At 44.9% G+C, this 21,960-nt stretch overlaps 1 protein-coding gene across 2 annotated transcripts in view; it reads right to left on the reverse strand.

Moving 5' to 3' along the window:
- TTC33 (tetratricopeptide repeat domain 33) overlaps positions 1–21,960 on the reverse strand; it is a 372,200-nt gene that overhangs the window by 6,548 nt on the left and 343,692 nt on the right. Inside the window, exon 1 of one of the 2 annotated variants that reach the window (XR_011023558.1) lies at positions 17,470–17,633. The exons of the other annotated variant lie outside the window; for it this stretch is intronic. The gene's annotated coding sequence lies outside the window, so the exon portion shown is untranslated. Of the gene's footprint in view, positions 1–17,469; positions 17,634–21,960 lie in introns of those variants that run through there. 2 annotated transcript variants of the gene reach the window in all.

A 21,960-nucleotide genomic window follows, 5' to 3' on the forward strand; every position in this document is an offset into this window, starting at 1 on the left:
CAAAGAAACCCCTTGGGTATCTCTGCAAGGTAGTGTTATCTTCTGAAAGAGGAGGCTAGCCAATCAGATTTTCAGTAGTCCTTTCAATCAGGATGCATGAGGGAAGTCTGGCCAGGAGGGGGAAGGCGTGGCCAATGTGAAGGGGAGGGAGGTGATGACAGGCTCTTGTGAGCCACCCTCCCTCACAAATTTACCTCAGGCAGCAAAAAGTCTAGAACCGGCGCTGCGTATTTTATGTAGGGGTTGAAGTGAAAATTAATTTATGAGATAATTACAGTACTTCAGTGTATATGTATGGATGATAATCCACACTCTGCCTTATTAAACTAAAAGAGAAAGAGTAGGCATGACCCTTTTAACTTTACTACATTTAAACCTCATTAGAAGCCTTATCTCACTGTCTCTCAGCTGATTTAGCCTGTATTTACTTTTCAGGAAACCTGACTGAATTCCAAAAGCTGCTGAACAAGCTCTTTTGCATGGGTATCAACTCAAGTTCTTTAAAGAGAACCCGAGGTGGGTTTGAAGAATATTATCTGCATACAGAGGCTGGATCTGCCTATACAGCCCAGCCTCTGTTGCTATCCCAAACCCCCCTAAGGTCCCCCTGCACTCTGCAATCCCTCATAAATCACAGCCACGCTGCTGACAAACAGCTTGTCAGAGCTGGCTGTGTTTATCTCTATAGTGTCGGTCTGCTGCTCTCCCCACCTCCTGCAGAACTCCAGTCCCCGCCTGCATCCCTTCCCTCCCTGCTGATTGGAGGGAAGGGACGGGGGCAGGGACCGGAGCTATGCAGGAGGCGGGGGAGCAGCTGAGACTGACACTACAGATGTAAACACAGCCTCACAGCACGGCTGTGATTTGTGAGGGATTGCAGAGTGCAGGGGGATCTTAGTGGGGTTTGGGATAGCAACAGAGGCTGGGCTGTATAGGCAGATCCAGCCTCTGTATGCAGATAACATTCTTTAAACACACCTCGGGTTCTCTTTAACACCTGCTGTACTGAAAAACAGAAAGGGACTTCAGAGAATTTCTTACTAGGGCTAGTATTTTATGTATCCATATTTATCTAATCATGTCACATGCCACTTCAGGTGTGCTTTAAACATCATGTATAGTCAGCAAGACATAACTTATGAGACTGTTGTTACTAAACATTGAAGCTGGACAGGGCTTTGCATTGGGTCTGTGCAGCCTGCTGTGTTGCATATGATTTACTATCACAGCGTGAGTCACAAAAAGGCTTACATAACCCCAAATTTAGCTGAATTAACGGTGTTGTCTCAGCTGAAATTATCTTTTGTCCGGATAAAAGCCATCCCACCCCAGAACCGATGAGGTTACCTGATTTATGGGGAGAGCTGCTTTCTCCGCACGGAAAAGTTCAGGGATGTTAATTACAACTGAGAGATACACTACTATTCAGCTTAATCCCTGGCTTTATGAATCGCTCTCGCAACAATGCTGTGTCCCTAAACAACATAAAAATTAAAGTTTAATGTGAATAATAAGCCGTAGCATTAGAACACAATGGCAGGCAGCAGTCGCGTCGCTCCAGATGACACGAGCCGCCTTCTGACATATTCTCATGGTAGTGACATCTACAGAACAATGCTTGGCTGCAGTCCTCTATTGTTATGGTAGAAGGCACATTCCTGACATGTCGCAGAGCTACAGAGCAGGCATCATCTTATTACCATCAGCCATTGCATGCAGCCACTTTCTGCTTTCACCACATGGGTAAAAGCACGACCTGTGGTTGGAAGCTCACAGGAGAAGCAGCATGTTTTGTAACAGAGGACCGAGAGCCAGCGCTGCAGGAAGTGTAAATAAATGAGGCGTAAAAGAGGCACTGTAGTGACATATAGTAGAATGCAGTACCTTATTCAGGATACCTACTTTTATGGTAATTTTCTTGTTTTCAGCATCAGAAACACTTCCTCTAGCTATACTGTATATTGCTGTATATTGGTATGTCGCTCCACCCTCCCAGTGATGTTTAGCCTAGGCTGTTTAGCTATGCAGAATTTTTAAGAATTTAAGTATTATATGATTGAATTCGTAGGCTTACACAAAACCAGCCAAGGTTAAAGAGTTTATCAGTTTTGAGGCCAGACTAGCTGGCGACGAACAACATAAATATGAGCCATTGTTATGAAAATATTCTCATAAGAACATTAAACAAATGGCCTCTTTAGAACAAGATGACAGTTCTTAGAACTAGGTGATAGGTCGGGCATGCGCAGTAAAGACCGTGCCTGTCATATCACGAGGTTTTATCAGCCACTAGGAGGCGATGAGTTCCTGCTCAGATGATGTCACATTTAACTCTTTGGTGGTTGGTACTAAAGCAGCTGATGGGCTCCAGAGAGGAACTTCTAAATACTGCTGCTTCTTCTGAGTCTGGCTGATGACTCCCACCCTTTACTTTTATTTGTAATGTATTGTCCTATTATCTAACTGTTTGCTGTATATAGGCCTACGGGCTACGTAGTATAGATTCTTACAGAATTCTCCTCCCAGAGAATTCTGGAGACCAGGGGCCATATGCAATTCACTTTTTCACCTGACTTTTCTCCTAGGAGATAATTTTTTATCTTCAAATTAACCACTTAACATCTCAGTCGTTTTCAGCTTATGCATCCGAGCAATGTTCACCTCCCATTCATTAGCCTATAACTTTATCACTACTTATCACAATGAACTGATCTATATCTTGTTTTTTCCGCCACCAATTAGGCTTTCTTTGGGGGGTACATTTTGCTAAGAGCCACTTTACTGTAAATGCATTTTAACAGGAAGAATAAGAAAAAAAATGAAAAAAATCATTATTTGTCAGTTTTCAGCCATTATAGTTTTAAAATAATACATGCCTCCATAATTAAAACCCACGTATTGTTATTGCCCATTTGTCACGGTTATTTCACCATTTAAATTATGTCCCTATCACAATGTATCGCGACAATATTTTATTTGGAAATAAAAGAGCATTTTTTCCGTTTTGCATACATCACTATTTACAAGCCTATAAAAAAAAAATAGAGAGAAATATTTCATCTTTACATAGATATTTAAAAAGTTTAGACCCTTAGGTAAATATTTATGTGTTTTTGTTTTTTTTATAGTAATGTTTTTTTTGTTTTTTTTTATTAAACATTTTATGTGGGCATTTTTGGGAGGGTGGGTTTTAAAAGTGTTTTATTTGGGGAAATATTGGTGTATTGTAATGTTTTTGGGCATTTACTTGTAGTTTTACATTTTGGCCACAAGATGGCAATCTCGATTTTTTTTACATGACGTCACTCTAAGCGTACAATGTACGCTTAGAGGGACACAGCTTCAGAAAGAGCGAAGCTTCCGAGAGAAGCTGTCGCTTTTTCAGCGGGGGAGAGGAATCAATGATCGGGCTCCCCAGCCCGATACATTGATTCCGTGGCTACCGACTCCGCGGCCGGGAGTGCGCGTGCACGCGCGCGATCGGGCGCGGGAGCGCGCCTGTCCTCCTTGACGTTTTTATACGTCAAGGAGGACAAAGTGGTTAAAATAACTTTCCAGCACTTTTTAACTAAAAAAGTACCAAATAGCAAATTAAAAAGTACTATCAAAATTATTTTGAGCATTTTCTTGCTTTATGATGGCTTAAAATGCATTTTATTGACAATTTTAAAAATATCACCTAGGAGAAAACTCAGGAGAAAAAGTGAATTGCATATGGGCCCAGGTTTATTTTCTGCTGGCTTCAGTAAACAAACATTCCGAAGAGATCACCTGGCAGGACAGCTCTTGTAATATTTTTCATAATGTAAATTGGGCAAACATTGACTAAATAATTTAAAAATGAAAATTGCTAAAAAAACAAAAAAATATTTTATTCATTGGGTTATTTTCACTAAAGTTCCTCTTTTACTTCCTATTCCAGGCACCAGAATACCCACAGATAGCTCATGGTGACCCAGAACCACTAGGAGTGTTTGAGGAGCTAAAAGAGACTGAATGGTCCTTTTACTAAAAAAAAGCAATGTTAAAATGTTGCCTACTTAACCACGTATGTGGTTTGCGATGGATTATCTACATCCTGCAGGACTTCAGTTCCTGCCCCAAACGTCCTCTGGGCTGTACTGTGCAGGCGCAGAGCTACTGCGCCTGCGCAGTACAGCCCGGAGGACGTCCGATGATGTCAGCGCGCCCCCGTGAGGCGCATTTTGGAGCGCAGAAGAGCCCGACCTGGCAGCCGGCCTGGCCAGGTCAGGTCGGCCACCGGAGGAGACCGGGAGCCTGCGGAGCGGCGCCGAGGGCATGTCCTGTCTGCCACGGGATGGAGAAAGCCCCAGGTAAGTGGATTAGCATTTTTTTTTTTCATCCACTCTGAACCTTCCCTTTAAGGAAATAACTTACATAGGGCTTGATGCTAGCATGCCTTATCAAAGTTAACATGCTTTATCAGAGTAGCATAGCGAGCACTACGAATTTATGCCTGCTAATTGGCAATGGCACTCCTCCTGCCCTGAGCCCCTGCGGGTTCGTAGTGCTCGCTATGCTACTCTGATAAGACGTGTTGACTTTGATAAGGCGTGTTATTTGTTATAGTGAATCAAGCCCATAGATTGAACAGCCAGTAAGGTCTGTTTCTCTGCGCTCCTTTCCTAGGAAACTCTCTAGCTGGATATTCCTGATATTCAGTGTCTGGCCTCTTCATAAACAGACCGATAAGGAAGGCATTTACCTTCATACTATCAGAACATTACAAATGATTGTTTGGTTAAGCAGATTCCCACCTGCCAAACAACAGCACCACTTCCTCCAGCAGCAGCTGCACCACAGTATTCAGAGATGCAATTAATTTCTCCTGTAATTCTATATTATTTATAGCCAAAGTCTGGCTCGGATTATATTTATACTGTGATTACTTCCTCTACATACAATTCACATAAATGCTTCCTTCTGTAGTCACTGAATGACTGCATTCAGGGCTGGATTTTCCATAAGGCAGTGTAGGCACGTGCCTACAGGCGCCTTATGTGGGAGAGGCGGATCCTGCTCCTCAGATCACTGAGCTCAGGAGCTTACAGTCTGATCCCTGCCTTTATCACTGACCTCAGGCACTTATACTCTAATCCTTGACTCGTGTCCCTAAGGATGATATGAGCCAGTGTTTAGAGTATAAGATTGTAAGGACAGTATTAAGCTGGCCATACACTAGGCCGATTCCCCGCCGATCGACAGCAGATTCGATCACTGGGATCGAATCTGCTGTCACATCGTTCACGCTACACACTAAATTTCGATCTATTTCGTCCCGAAATAGATCGATCCTGTCGATCGCTCCGTGCGGGAAATTACCGTTGATTGCCCGCAGGTAGGGAGCGTGTCGCTAGCGGCGTTCGAGTGCCCGACAACCGACGCAATACAGCTGCAATACATTACCTGCTCTGCCGGCATGACTCCCCAGGTCTCCGCTGTCTTCCTCGCTCTGGACTGGTCTCCGGGTCCGGCATGCTTCACTGAACTTCCTACTGGGACAGGAATTTTAAACAGTAGAGGGTGCTCTACTGTTTAAACTTCCCCCAGACAGGAAGAGGTGAAGCATGCCGGACCCGGAGACCAGACCAGAGCGGAGAAGAAGACAGCGGAGACCTGGGGAGTCGCACCGGCGGAGCAGGTAATGTATGCAGGGGGGGGGGGAACGGCGGCAGCACCACCACAGATTGTGAACGGTTTCATGCTGAAATCGATTCACAATCTGTTTGCAGTAAAGGCAGCCATACGATCCCTCTCTGATCAGATTTGATTGGAGAGGGATCTATCTGTTGGTTAAATCTGATGGCAAATCGACCAGTGTATGGCTACCTTTAGAGTTCAGAATATTTTTACTTGGGGTGTGGCCAGTGTTCAGGGGCGGAGCTTAGGGTGCCAGAACGCCTGTGCCTACAGGCATCTGAGTTGTAAATCTGGGCCCTGACTGCATTACCTTGTATTGCCAGGCTCCATCTGGAGCTAGTCAACCTGAAGCAGATGGAGCAGCTATCGCCTGCGTGAGTAAAGCAACCGTGGCTGGGAGCATTCTAAGCACACCACTTCAGAAGTGCCACTCGTGTCAGTATCAGGACCCCATAATATAGTGATTCTAACTTCTAGCATTGATGGGGTCACATAACATCAATCCTTTACTAACTCCACAGGCTACCCATAAAAGAGAATCCTCTTCAAAATTAGCATGCTAACATTCAAACCCTTACATGGATACCTGAAGGATTTGTTGCAACTGTGTCATTCCTCTCACAATCTCCGATCCACAGGATCCTATAACTTTACCACCCCCAGATTACAACTACAAAACCTTTGGAGCCAGGGTCATCTGTCATGCTGCTCCTACCCTTTGGAACAACTTGCAACACCCAGTCAAGACAGCTCCAACCCTGGAGGAGTTTAAATCAAAACTGAAAAGCCACCTGTTTAGCATGGCATTTAAGACTCCTAACTTTCTACCCTGTAACACATCACTATGTGCTGGTTGAAGACATGCTTGTGTGCTTTAGGTCCTACGGGAGAAAAATGCTTAAAGTGAACCTCCGGACTAAAAATCTACTCAGCAGAACTGAAAAGGCTTGGTGTTTGTTTAACAGTTTCACAGCATCAGAACTTTGTTTTTCTTACCAAAGCATCATTTTTAGCTGCATTTTTAGCTAAGCTCCACCCATCAAAGAGACCTGCCTGGGCTTTTTCCCCTGATGCTGTGCAAAGCATGATGGGATTTCCTATGTTGTTATTCACATTGCCTAGCAACTGGGAGAGGTGCTCAGGACACAGGACAGTTGGAACTGTGTCTCATGCTCCCTGTCACCTCCTTTCAACCAAAAAGATGGCTGCCATCATGAAATCAAACATTTGCCTGTTCTTTTAAAACAGGGTGGGTAAGATATTATATTACCTATCTATTTTAATTAACATAACTAATGTAACTTAATGACAGTATGTTTGTTTAGGCTGAAGTTCCTCTTTAACAAATGTTTTGTTAATGTTAGTTCAGGTGTGCTTTCTAGTGTACCTGTAGCTGGAAAAGTGACGCATTTAGTTACGTACCTCAGTAGAGGAATCATCTGGATAATCCTAACGCTTTCTGTCCTCCTTGCAGAGGCGGGACAAGGTCCTCCAGCACCCAAGGCTGAGACACCAAAGTGCGCCCCTCCATCCCTCCCACCCCAGCCATCACACACTGATTGCTATTAGACTAAGAGGTGCCACAGGGCCCACAACCTCCCCAACACCCTAATATCTAGTTATCTGGCTTGCAGTCACTGCTATGTATCCCCTTTTCTTATTTCTTTCTGCTTCAAACACAATTTGGAATGATAGCTGAGTGAGTTGTGCACCCCCTCCTACACTGCGCCCTGAGGCTGGAGCCTCTCCAGCCTATGCCTCGGCCCGGCCCTGCCTCCAGCGATCTAGTGATGGGCAGAAATGGATTGAAATGGGACTGATGAAATGGGGCCGTAATAGGGCGCTATCATGGTACAATTTTTTTTTTTTATTCGATAATTTCATTCCATTTTTCCATTAGATCGAATATAAAGATTTTTCTAACATATCCGATCGAAATTTTATAGAAAAAAATATAATCGTTCGTTTTTCTTGATCGAACAATTAAGATTATTTGTGACTTTCATTTGATTGGTTTGTTTTTGTCGAATAAACGGGAAAATTGAAGGTTTTTATTGTACCGTGTATGGGCACCATAAGCATTATAGCAATTTTTGCACACTGCATATGGTCACCTGGCTTTCTTAGTAAGATTTGGTGGGGGCTAGCATCCACCGGGCCCCCTAGACTGTCTCCAGGCCCTAGGCCACTGCCTAGGTTTGCCTTATACATGATCCAGCTCTGGTGCTGGGTTCCTGTGTACCTCAATGACATGGCTTGTTTAAAGTCGCACATAGCCGCACTCCCGTGCCTGAACAAGCCCGGCCGCACCTGCGCAGCAGCCTGGAGCGCCTTGAGCATGGCTGTTTCCAGAGGGTTCCAGCGCTGGATCGGTGGTTGCAAGGAGGACGTGGGAAGCCTCTGGAGGGTCTGCTGAGGTACGTATGTGACTTTCTCTCCTTTCCACAGGTTTGCTGTAAAACCTGTGATCTCTGTGCTTGTCGTACACGTGTCAGAGGAGATCCAGCCCTGTGTTGTGTGTGTTGTGTTGTTATACAGCAATAACCAGCTGCAGCTCCATCATGCCTAAACGGGAGCTCAGCAAACACAGGACTTCCCAGTCACAGTGCGGGAACTGTGTGTAAATATTGTCAGACACAGAAGGCATGGAGCTGGGAGAGCAGCAGAGAGACACACATGATGCTCTGAGAACCGCTAAGCCGATGATTCACTTCCCTGGATCATTAGACACACATCTGCAGATCATTACTAATACCAATAACCCCTTCAGGGCCATGGCAAGGCTTCAATTTTACTACTTCATCACTTTCCTACTTTTTGTGATTTCTATCTGATTTTTCTCTCATGTCGAAGTCTTTAACAAATAATTTGCATATTCAGTAGTGGTGCATTGTGGGTAACCCCAGTTGCTCACTTGAAGCTGAATTATCGTATTCTGTTTTAAAAAGTTAAACTGTAAGGAAAAAAAACCCCTCTGGGGGATACTTACCTGAGGAGCCTCTGGATCATAATGAGGCTTCCCCCATCCTCCTCTGCCCCGGCTATCCAGTGCTGGAAGTCCCTGGAACCACAGGCGACAAGGGTGTCGGCTGTGGCGCAGTAGCACCTGCCATATTTACCTTCTCCCGAATCCAGCACAGGCCCAGCAGCAGCTGTAGAATCTGGCTCAGGTGGAAATAGCCGAGCTTGATCGGGTCCACTCTACTGCTCCAGCGCTGGATCGAGGTAGATAAATATTTACAACAATCATTTAAGGATGCATGAGGCCACCCTAAAAAAGGAAAGAATTACTCACCTTGGGCCTCTTCCAGCCCCTAGAAGACTCTTTGTCCAGCACCGAAGTTCCTCCATGCTTCTGGCTGCCGTTGTCCCTCCATAAGATCCTGACCCACGGCTGGGTGGTGGTCTTCAGCTCCTCTTGTAATCGTGCTCCCGTTGCCGGGAGCGCTCTGCGTTTGTGCACTTCAAGTCTTTGTGAAGTGCGCAAGCACAGAGCGCTCAAGGCAACGGGAGCACGTTCAGGAGCGGTGTGCGACGTGCAGAAGACCATGACCCAACCGCGGGTCAAGATTTCACAGAGTGGACAGAGGCTGCTAGAAGCACAGTGGAACTTTGCCACTGGACAGATAGACTTCTTGGGGCTGGAAGAAGCCCCAGGTGAGTAAAGCTTTTCTTTTGTAGGGTGGCTTCATGTATCCTTTAATATAAAGAGAACCCGAGGCAGCATATAGAAATCCTAATAAGACCCAGAGGCATGTCATGTGCACAATGGCATGTCTCTGTGTCATTCTATCGCCACTGCCAGCCCCCTCTGCACTCTGCTGTCCCCCCTGAAAAGATCGCCAGGCTAGCGACAATCTGCTTGTTGCTAGCCTGCTTTGTTTATGTGAGGCTGTCAGTCAGCCTCCTCTGCATCGGCCCCTCGATAACATGCTCCCCCAGCCACTCTCCGCCTCTGTTAGCTTCCTCCAATAGGAAGCCAAGCCGCAACCCAGGAAGTACTCCTGGGCTTTTCAGGGGGAACAGCAGACCGCAGGGGAGGGCTGGCAGAAAAAAAAACGATAGCAGGGGTATAGCAATAGGGGGTACAGAGGTTGTGACCGCATAAGGGCCCTTGGGCCAGTATTAGCTCTCTATTGGTCCTGTGCTCATAATAGTCACTTCTATAGATACTTTGAATAGCGCGGTAATCATTAACAAACTGTTCTCCATCCCCTTCTTGCACCTCTGACACTGTAGTTGCCATTGGCAGGTTTTGGTGCGCCGTATCAATTGTTATGTCTAGATTGCTTTGGGGATCCAATGTAAAACCTGCATCGGGGCCCACAGCGCCTTAGCTACGCCACTGGGCAATAGAATGACACAGAGGACTTGATTGTGCACATGAAATACCTCTGGGTCCTATTAGGATTTCAATATGCCACCTCGGGTTCTCTTTAAGGTCAACAGTAACTGAGTGTGTGTACGAGGCTCAAAGGGAACCCGAGGCAAAAAATAAACTGAGAAACAATTGCATCTAACCTCCTACTACTATTTATTTTTAGATATCCCAGTTTTATTTCATGCTTAAAAACCTAAATACAGTAGATTAAATCTTTGATTGTCTCTCAACTATTGACCTTTTTTTATCTATCCACTGCTGTCAGAAGCTGTTCTCTGCCAGGAAAAGCGTTTTATGGCTGTAATTCCTCACCAGTGAGGGTTATGCTATTGTCAGACTGGGCACCGACTGGAGAGAAAATGTCACTTGCACACCTGAAGGAAAACAAAAGTTTACTTTCTTAAAACAGAAAGAACTAGCCAACCCGCGTCGTAGCATACGCCGCATCTATCTATCTAATAGAGTACGTGCCTCAACCTTGAAGCAAGAAGAAGTAGGCTTTCCATGAGAAAATGTATGCGTGCTCAAACACCAAGTTTAACCCTAGCAAGTCTGGCTTTGCAAATCCGGCCTAATTGGCTATTCATGAGACAATGCTCATGCAAATATGCATTTGCTTTCGCATGCCAAACTATGCAGGGTCAAAAAACCAATACTGCAAAGTGCTCTCTCGCTGCCTGGGAACCACAGCGGCACCCCGGAGTGGGAGGCTGGGTGGCGCAGCCCCCCCCCACAAGCGTGGCCAGCGCTGGGGAGAGCCGTCCGCACCCACCTCCTAATATTAAAAACAACCACTTACCTTAACGTCCATTGGGCTCTGCTACATGCGCATTAATTTTCTCATGGAAAGCATTTTGTGCAGTTTGTATCCTTTGGAGGCAGGTGGTGGATGGCTTGCTCTGGTGGTGTGAACCCTGGAGTGAGTGCGCATGTCCTCCAAGCCCCCCCCCCCTGGAGTGCTGTATGTGAGCCAGCCCTGAGCTCTAAAGCTCGGGGTGACCCATGCTTCTCTCCTTTCTCATGTGGTGCCCCCAAATTAATGCGCATGTAGCAGAACGCAATGGACGTTAAGGTAAGTGCCTGTTTTTAATATTGGGAGGTGGGTGTAGACAGCTCTCCCCGGCGCTGGCCACACTTGGGGGGGGTCGTCCACGCCACCCAGCCTCCCCCTCCGGGGTGCCGCTGTGGTTTCCAGGCAGTGAGAGAGCCTGGGACCCTGCGGTCTCCCCAGTTGTATAAAAAGGGGGCATTGGGAATCCTCCCCGTGGTGCTCCTGGAGGCCTGGAGCACACCAAAAACTGCTAGCAGATCCGCAAAATGCTAGCAGATTTTGAAACGCTTTTTCTTATTTTTCTGTAGCATTTCACCTAGCATTTTGCGGTTTTGTAAAGCGTTTTTGGTGTAGTAGATTTCATATATTATTACAGTAAAGCTGTTACTGAACAGCTTCTGTAACAAAAACGCCTGCAAAACCGTTCTGAACTGCCGTTTTTCAGAGCGGTTTGCGTTTTTCCTATACTTTACATTGGAGGCAGAAACGCCTCCGCAATCCAAAAAATGCCTCACCTCGGGAGTATGTGTTTCAGCAAAACGCCTCCCGCTCTGGTGTGCACCAGCCCATTGAAATACATTACCCAAGCGTATCCGCAGCCGCAAGTGGATCGCAAAACGCTGCCGAACCGCTCTGGTGTGCACTAAGCCGGATAGTGCTAATGTAGCATGTAGCAGGGTGACTGCTTTGTGGTATTGGTTTGTGCATGCATTTGCATGAGCATTGCCTCATGAATAGCCAATTAGGCCAGATTTGCAATGTCAGACTTGCTAGGGTAAGGCCTCTTTTCCATGGACTGTGAATAGGCAATGAAATGGCTCTCAAACTCTCACAACTGCTCACTGCTGCCTGGTAACTGCTCACTGCTGCCTGGTAACTGCTCGCTGCTGCCTGGTAACTGCTCGCTGCTGCCTGGTAACTGCTCGCTGCTGCCTGGTAACTGCTCGCTGCTGCCTGGTAACTGCTCGCTGCTGCCTGGTAACTGCTCGTTGCTGCCTGGTAACTGCTCGCTGCTGCCTGGTAACTGCTCGCTGCTGCCTGGTAACTGCTCGCTGCTGCCTGGTAACTGCTCGCTGCTGCCTGGTAACTGCTCGCTGCTGCCTGGTAACTGCTCGCTGCTGCCTGGTAACTGCTCGCTGCTGCCTGGTAACTGCTCGCTGCTGCCTGGTAACTGCTCGCTGCTGCCTGGTAACTGCTCGCTGCTGCCTGGTAACTGCTTGCTGCTGCCTGGTAACTGCTTGCTGCTGCCTGGTATCTGCTCACTGATGCCTGGTAACTGCTTGTTGCTGCCTGGTAACTGCTTGTTGCTGCCTGGTAACTGCTCGTTGCTGCCTGGTATCTGCTCGCTGCTGCCTGGTATCTGCTCGCTGCTGCCTGGTAACTGCTTGCTGCTGCCTGGTAACTGCTCACTGCTGCCTGGTAACTGCTTGTTGCTGCCTGGTATCTGCTCACTGCTGCCTGGTAACTGCTTGTTGCTGCCTGGTAACTGCTTGTTGCTGCCTGGTATCTGCTTGCTGAGCACACAGCTCAACAGTCCGTGGGAAAAGAGGCCTTAAACTTGGTGTTTGATCACGCATACATTTTCTCATGCAAAGTACTTCTTCTTCTTGTTTGAAGGTTGAGGCACTTAGTCTATTATATATATATATATAGATTTGCGATAATTCAGGTTAGAGTGAGCTTGAGATGCCTCCCAGTGCATCACTGCTGAATATATGCAAATTAACCATTGTTACCCTTAGAAGCTAAACACACCTCCAGAACTGCTGGAATGCAATGATGTGTCAGCTTGTTAATTTGTACAGAGCCATAATAATCCAACATGCATACAGGCTGTTTCGGATTGTTTGATCCTCATCAGTGCATGGCATGGATTAATTTGGCTCTATGCAGTAGGGCTTGTAACACCGAGAGATACAGACTAACCAGCAAGCTCATGGTGACCCAGAACTCATTGGGAGACATCTCAAGCTCACTCCAACCTGAATTATCGCAAATTCTTTCTGTTTTAAGAAAGCAAACTTGTGTTTTTCTTAACATCTTAGTAAGGGGGCTTTTAGGACCATTGTAGTCCCTTACACACTCCAAGGAGTTCTGGTGCACACCTGGAGGTTAACTCTTTTAGAGAGAAAAAGAAGAAAAGGAACACAGCCTAGTTATTTGTGAGCTTGGCACTGTACACACACGTCTATCTCATCATGTCACTTTAAATCTATGGAGCTATCGTATCCTTACTATACTGTAATAAGACTTGTACAGCTAGAGGAACTCTGAACAAATATTAAATATGATATTGATCACAACATACTTTAAAAAAGGGAATTGACAAATTATGGAAAGATTTCACTTTGAAACATTCCCTCATAATACATTATAACCGTATCTTCCTTCCATCTCCCCGCACCCTAACATCCCACTGTTCCCCCTATTCTGTATTCTCCTTTTCTTGGTACTCTTTCCTTGTCATCTATCATCTGCAATCTTCATTCGATTTATACTTTTTTCCTCTTCAAAGTATTTTGTGTAGTGTTACATTCTGCTTATTTCATTATGTATGTGCCTGCATACCTCTCTGAGTTCAGTATAGGTTTGTTTGTTGTATAATAGAACACACCTTTGATGATCAGTGGTGTTTTCTGAATACAATGTTGGACCATCAAATGTTTCTCTTCTAAGGATTTGTTTTGAAAACAACTTCATAAGTCAAGTGTGTACTGTATACACAACACAAGACAGAAAGAGCTGATATCATACTACAGAAAGCATTTGGTTGGCACCACTACAGCGGATGGCCCTCTCGCCTTGCAATGCTAGGGCCACCACTGGTTCAAATTTGGGCCACATCTTTTTTTTATATACAATAGTCAAATGTTTTAGTCAGTGTTAGGCCATTGTAAAATCTTTCTGCTCCCTGATTAACTAAGAACTCTTTGCACAGAAGGCGATACTGCTTGCTTGGAAGTTAGAGGCGCTAGGTGTGTACTAGACTTCTTGCTGTGTGATACTCCTTCTGCCTGAGGAAGCGGGAATATACCTGTGAAACGTGTTGCCTGTTATAATTGGAGTACGTGAATACATTTTTCGTGCTGAAAAATCGACAGCTTTTCTGTCTGTTTGCGGATGGTGAGTCCAGTCCACCACTGCCCCCCTAACATTTTTAGCATATTTTATCCTTTTGGCGCCTCTGTTCACGTTCTACAATACCAGTGTCCACTCCGTGGTGGAGGGGTGTTTATACCCTTTTTTCCTGATCTACAGAGAGCGACATCTTAGTCCTGAGTGGGGACGGGCCTAATCTTCCCACCTGCATTTACAGTGGTTGCCTATGTGGTAACCCTGGTTTGTAAGTATAATTGCTTACTATCTACTTTTCCCCTTTCTCCGATACATACTACACTATATTGGGCTCTCGGTTTGCCCTTTTTTTTCCATATTTCAGAAAAGGAAAAGATTTCTCGTAAGAAAGGGGGTATCGACTACTAACTGGGACGAAGCTCAGTCCTGGGTGAAAGTTTCTCTTTAAAGGATACCCGAGGTGACATGTGACATGATGAGATAGACATGTGTATGCACAGTGCCTAGCACACAAATAACTATGCTGTGTTCCTTTTTTTTCTTTCTTTGCCTGAAAGAGTTAAATATCAGGTATGTAAGTGGCTGACTCAGTCCTGACTCAGACAGGAAGTGACTACAGTGTGACCCTCACTGATAAGAAATTCCCCTTTTTACCTCTTTCTCGCTCTCAGAAGCCATTTTCTGCTAGGAAAGTGTTTTATAGTTGGAATTTCTTATCAGTGAGGGTCACACTGTAGTCACTTCCTGTCTGGACTGAGTCAGCCACTTACATACCTGATATTTAACGCTTTCAGGCAGAGAAAGAAAAAAAGGAACACAGTATAGTTATGTGTGTGCTTGGCACTGTACATACGCCTGTCTATCTCATCATGTCACATGTCACTTTGGGTATCCTTTAATGACTCGCAAGGTGCCCCTGCTGGGTCAGAGCATCGTCAGGTGAGGCAGATTTTACCGTGTCCAAAGTCCTCCGGATCTGAGATTTGGTAATGAAAGTCAGAGACTGGGGGTTTGGGGAGTCCGATCAGGAGAGCAGTGACACAGTTGGCATTGTTTTTAGGGGGCACTTGTGGAAATTGAGTATTCTAGTATACTGTAAAGGTGCCCATACACCTATCGACTTGGGTGCCGATTGATCATTTGATTCAGTAATTATCAAATCGGATGAAAATCGGTGCCGCCAAGTCCATGCCCAGTCGAGGTTGCGACCAATATCGGGTCGTGCTGCAAGATATCGGGCCATCATGGATGATTGGGTGCGGGGAGCGATATTAGGATGAGCAACGAACACGCCGACACGGTCCCCCCCAATGTTCAATGTGCCCCACCCCCGATGCACTCTATACATCACCTGTCCGCGGCTGCCGCTGCCTCCGGTCTCCTTCCTCCATCCATACAAGTGCCCCACGTGGTTGCCGTCGTACGCGGGCACGTGTGTGATATCACACATGTGCCTATGTTACTCCGGCAAACACGTGGGGCACGTGTATGGACGAAGGATGGAGCCCAGAGGCAGTGGCGGCTGCGGACAGGTGATGTATAGCGTGCACTGGGCACCATGGGGGCACAATGAACATCAGGGGGGACAGTGTCGGACCAACAAAGCAGCAGATGCGGCATCACAATGCCGATTCCAGATCGATTTCAGCATGAAATCGATTGGGAATCAACCTGTGGTGTACAAGCAGCCGACAGATCTTTCTCTTATCAGATTTGATTAGAGAGAGATTTGTCTCGTGGTTGAATCTGCTCATCATTGCTAGATGTATGGCTGCCTTTCGACTGGTCAAACTGCAATGTAAAGGTGGCCATACACTTATAGATTTGCAGCAGATTTGACCATCAGATACATTTCTGTCAGGTTCCTGTCAGGTCGAATCTGATGTGTGCCACACACTAGGAACAGATTGGAAATCTATCTAAATGCATTATTGGACCATTAGACCCAATGTAACTCTATGTGCCATGGATCTGCTACCAGCAGCAGATCGACCTAGATTTTACATCCTATCAGATAGATCAAATCTATCAAAATCGATTGAAATCGGCTGCAAATTGATCAATAGATTTGATCAGAATCGAATTCTGATGCTATAGAATCGGTCGATGGCTGAAATCGACCAGTGTATGGGCCGCTTAACTGCATCAGCAACCTCCCCCTGCCAGGTGTTAAAAGAAGATAAACTTTCTGAATGTTTAACAATGTGTAAAGATCTGCGCCAAATGGTTAAAATATTTTATGTTCTCATAACTACATTTTATGTATGGCTGTAATATTGTGTTACAAACTTTCTTATTCTTTGTGTTAAATATTCTTTGAAAATGTAATAAAAATGATTGAAATATAAAAGAAGATAAACTTTCCGCTTTCAGCTCGTACAAAACCCCTTAAGTCATATATGTACGGATAGCTGAGAATCAGCTCTAACGAATGGTGCCACTTTCGGTGGGGAAAAAACGAAACTCACTCTGTACGAGGCGCCGAACGCCCGCTATCGCGGCTCTATCGGCCATCTTACTTCTGTGCTGGTAATATTTTTCTCTCTCCTCATTGGAGGGATTGTTAGCTGGGGGCGTGCCAGAACAAAACAAGCAGCTACCGGCTACAGTTCCCGGCCAGGCAGGTAGTTGCCATGCTGTGGATGTATGGACACTGCAGCCCGCTGCTCATTGTGGCTCTCACTATTCGTGTCAGTTCTCATATAACTATGCTGCTGACAGTGTAGTATTGTTATACTGCTTTATGTAAACAAGTATATCCAGCTCGGGGAATAGTCAACTTTAGGGGACCCACCTTAGACAAATTTACCTCAGTGATATACCATTACAAAGCTCAGAAACAGTTCGTGGACCAATGGGAGCTAGTCTACATGTAGTCACGCCCCCCCCAGCACCAGCATTTCTCCAATCAGGATGAAGCACACATCAAAGCAAATGGCTGCTACAAACGGAAGCGCGGCGTTTCGGGGCTATTTATTTCTCCACTATGTATCACAGCCTGAAAAGGTTAAGATATTTCGATAGAGGAGATCCCGAGCTTTCTAACGATATAGCACATGTGGGGGTAGTGGCTGCTGGAAGGCGGACATTCGTTGCAGTATACACGGGGGTCAATTTGTCTATGGGGATTTGCGGTGGGTCCCCTAAAGTAGACTAGCTCCGCATCCAGGCCCTGTAACAGCACTACATGCATTCTCAGCAATCTTTGGTCTAATAATACTCATTAAGATGCATTATCTGATAATTACAGTCTTAATAGATCCCAGTGAATAACCTTCCTAAAGAGAAACAAACCACTCACGTGTGAGTGCTCTGAGATGAGTGCCTATTAATTGACCATCCATATTCATGTAATTACAGACATCCTGAGGTGTTGTATCCATATTCATGTAATTACAGACATCCTGAGGTGTTGTATGCCCTGATCTCTATCTGCAGTGTGACTACAAACAAGACATTTCAGTTTCTATGGTTAGTAAACAACTGATTTCAGTTTCATATGACCTGCAGATAAGCTGAGTCACATGACAGGCTGCAGTCTCTTTCATTGGCTCAAAGACATGCATAAAGGTGGCCATACACTGATAGATTTGCAGCAGATTCGACCATCAGATACATTTCTGTCAGATGCCTGTCAGGTTGAATCTGACAGGAATCTATCTGATGTTTGCCACATACTAGTAACAGATTTCCAATAGGTTTCAGAATGAAATCTATTGAAAATCGATCTAAATGCGTTATTGCACCATTAGATCCAATGCAACTGTATGGGCCATAGAGGCCTGCTGGCAGCAGATCGACCGAGATTGTCCATCCTGTCAGATAGATCAAATCGATCGAAATCAACCACAAATCAATCCGATCGATTTTATCGAAACAATCGATGGCTGAAATTGACCAGTTTATGGGCCCCCTTAAGAGTATTCCCGTAGTAACGATCCAATTTATAGTGTTTAAGTGATCAGATAATTCTGATCGAAAGAAAAATCGTTTACTACACCATCAACGAACCAATATTTGCTTCCTATCTATCACAACCAACAAATCCAAATTTTGGCTTGACAAAAATTCAACTGGATGACTATTTTTATAATTGTTCGTAATTGATTGTGCCCATCAACTGAGATTATTTACAACGAATCCGATCAGAATTTCGATCACTCAAAAATGTTTCACTAGAAATTGGACCATTAGTGGCCACATTAAAGCGGATCCGAGATGAAAAACTATAGCAAGTGACTTGTCTATATATCTTATCTAAAGTTTAGATGGTTTACACAGTAAATCTAGCTGCAAACAGCTTCAACGGTATATGATTATTTCTTCCTGTGATACAAGAGCAGCCATATACTGCTCGTCATCATTATACAGGCAAGCTGCCCTGCATCTCCACCCTTCTCTTCTCCTCCACTCTCCGCCCCCTTGCCTCCTCTGAAATCTTGTGCATGCTTCAGCAAAATCCTCCTCCCCAGGCACAGCTCCCATGAGCACTTGCAGCATGGGACTCAGAATGCCTAGTTGCTGGAGGAGCTGGTGGCGTGGCTACATTCATTTACATACAATCAGGTAATAAATAAAAGCATTTGGGGGAAAATGCCCAATAAACTATATGTAAGAGGCAGAAAAATGAAGGCATCAAAAGTTTGTTTCACATCCACTTTAAATGCTGTAGCCATGATGCACAGCATATGTATCGTGTTGCCACTGCATGAGTTGGGCGCACAGGAGGCATCAATAGCAGAAATATTTGGTAATTGCACTGTATCAGTGCACTATGGTTCTGAGATCAATCCCCCCAAGCCTACAAAAGTCATAGCTCTCCTACAATGTGTGCTGTTATACAAAGTGATAACAGGAACCATCAGAAGGGAGTGAAAGAGTTACTTGGAATGGACTAGGGGAGAGGAACTGCCACTTCCTCCCTCTACCCATATTTGACGTTAAGCTCAATCGGAGATTACGACTGAGCAGTGCGGGTCCACTGGGAAGACTGGAGGGTGCGGATGGACGTAAGTCAGGATTAAAAGTATGTGAAAAAACATTCAGTTCAGGCATACTTTAACCACGTCAGCCTTCAGTGTTTTTTTCACCTTATGCATCCGAGCAATTTTCACCTCCCATTCATTTGCCAATAACTTAATCACTATTTATCACAATGAATTGCTCTAGATCTTGTTTTTCCACCACCAATTAGGCTTTCTTTGGGTGGTACATCTTTTTTTCTAAATGCATTTTAAACGGGAATATTAAGAAAAAAATTCATTATTTCTCAGTTTTTGGCCATTATAGCTTTAAAATAATGCATGCTACCATAATTAAAACCCACATATTTTATTTGCCCATTTGTCCCGGTTATTACACCATTTAAACTATGTCCCTATCACAATGTATGGGGGCAATATTTTACTTGGAAATAAAGGTGCATTTTTTCAGTTTTGCGTCCATCGCTATTTACAAGCTTATAATTTATTTTTTAGGGAGGACATGAATTTTTTATTTTTTGTTCAGAAAGATTGCAGCTTCTCATAGAAGCCATTGGTCTTTCTAACGGTCACTTAGATCAATAAATGGGAACTACATTTAGAAAAGGTGTGTCAAATGCAGGTAATGTTATTTTTAGAATTGTCAGAAAGCAAGATGGTGGCACCCAAGTCTCCACCACACTCTCCATCCTCTTCTTAGCAGTGGCAATTTTTAGTTATTATTATAGTCGAGTGCTAAATAACCGTTATAGAGCTGCTAAATAACCGTTACAGAGCATGGTTGTCTTCTCCTCTGCTTTCACCTCTCTCAAACAGTCTTTGTCCTTGGAAAGCCAGTTAGCCAGTTATGGTGGTCAATACCATGCCATTATTATACATACAGTACAGAGCTGGGGCCCTGTGGTTTTTTTAGCTACTCAAGTGGCTAGCATAACTGATAAATAAATCAGAAATAAATAAATAATCAGAACTGAGGAGCTAGCTGGCTGAACTGCACGTTCTCAGGAAGACAACCATGTTCAGTAACTTCCCTTCTTGTCACGTGTGTCACGCTGCAGGACACAGCATCTGGTATAATAAAGGCCTCTGTAAATATTTGTACTGTATATCAAGCAGGTTTGAAACAGACAGACACCAGTTAAGGATCCTGCCAGCTTTGATAAGCATGCCACAAGTATATGACAGAAGTACGGCAAATTTACTGATCTGTTCAAAATGTTATTTAGTGTTTGAGTTGGAGATTAAAGGATAATTAAAAGAAAAACTCCATATAATGAAAAAAAAAACACATTTTCAGTGTGTGCCAGAAAATGTTTTGTCCTTCAATGGTTGACTGACAGCTCCAAACACATTAGAACGAGTGGGTTAATCCTTGTCTGGGAGCTTAAAGGACAACTGTAACAAGATATATATGGAGGCTGCCATATTTATTTCCTTTTAAGCAATCCCAGTTGCCTGGCTATCCTGCAGGGAACACCCACTCTGTCGCCAGCACCATGGATACTGGAGGGAGCTTTGGATCACATGACAGACTTTTCAAAAGGGAATTTCTCTGGAACAGCTGCATCAAATAAGAAAACAGTTTGAGTTAGACATTGTGGTGTTTTCCTTTAAAGAGAATCTGTATTGTTAAAATCGCACAAAAGTAAACATACCAGTGCGTTAGGGGACATCTCCTATTACCCTCTGTCACAATTTCGCCGCTCCCCACCGCATTAAAAGTAGTCAAAAACAGTTTTAAAAAGTTTGTTTGTAAACAAACAAAATGGCCACCAAAACAGGAAGTAGGTTGATGTACAGTATGTCCACACATAGAAAATACATCCATACACAATCAGGCTGTATACAGCCTTCCTTTTGAATCTCAAGAGATCATTTGTGTGTTTCTTTTCCCCTGCAGCTCACTGAAGCTGATTGTTTGTTTACTCTTGCAGACAGCTCTGCCCAGTTGTCTGTAATTCTGCAGTATGTGACTCATCAGTATGTGAACAGAGGATTTATCCAGCTTGTAAAAGATAAGAGAGCAGAGAAAAGCTGGCTAATGTAAATAACACACACACACAGGGGAGTGTGCATAGAGGGGGCATGCATAGCAGATCACACTGAAGAGTTGGCAGCCTTCCAGACACATGATGACAAGTCCGACAGGGGAAAGATAAGCTGATTTATTACAGAGATGGTGATAGTATAAAGTGCTGCAGTAAGCCATAGCACATTATAATAGGTTTAGGAACTTGTAGGATGGTAGAAAACACAATGACATTTTTGTTACAGAGTCCCTTTAAAGGGACTCCGAGTAGTGAAAAAAAACAAATCGGAACTTACCTGGGGCTATCTCCAGCCCACTGTAGGTCGGGAGGTCCCCCGGCGTCCTCCTGGCTCCTCTCCCGGTCCCTCCGCAGAAATCACGACCGGCGACACCGGAGCTGAGTGTTGTTATGACACTTCCTGAACGACGGCGCTCGTCGTCATCACGCCGGTCGGCGTGACAGTACTGTGAATGCGCAGTTTTCTAACTGTAAACCGAGCATGCGCAGTACTGTCATGACGGCCGCCGTGATGACGACGAGCGTCATCGTTCAGGAAGTGTCAGCCCGACACTTGGCCCGGGTGTTGCCGGTCGTGATTTCTGCGGAGGGACCGGGAGAGGAGCCAGGAGGATGCCGGGGGACCTCCCGAACTACGGTGGGCTGGAGAAAGCCCCAGGTAAGTTCCGATTTGGTTTTTTTTCACTACTCGGAGTCCCTTTAACCGATTGCTATGATCTGCCTGTTGCCTTCGTATGTCAGACTGGTTGTTAAAAGCTTCCT

This window comes from Hyperolius riggenbachi, chromosome 1 (assembly GCF_040937935.1).
Source record: "Hyperolius riggenbachi isolate aHypRig1 chromosome 1, aHypRig1.pri, whole genome shotgun sequence".
In the NCBI taxonomy this organism is placed as follows: domain Eukaryota; kingdom Metazoa; phylum Chordata; class Amphibia; order Anura; family Hyperoliidae; genus Hyperolius; species Hyperolius riggenbachi.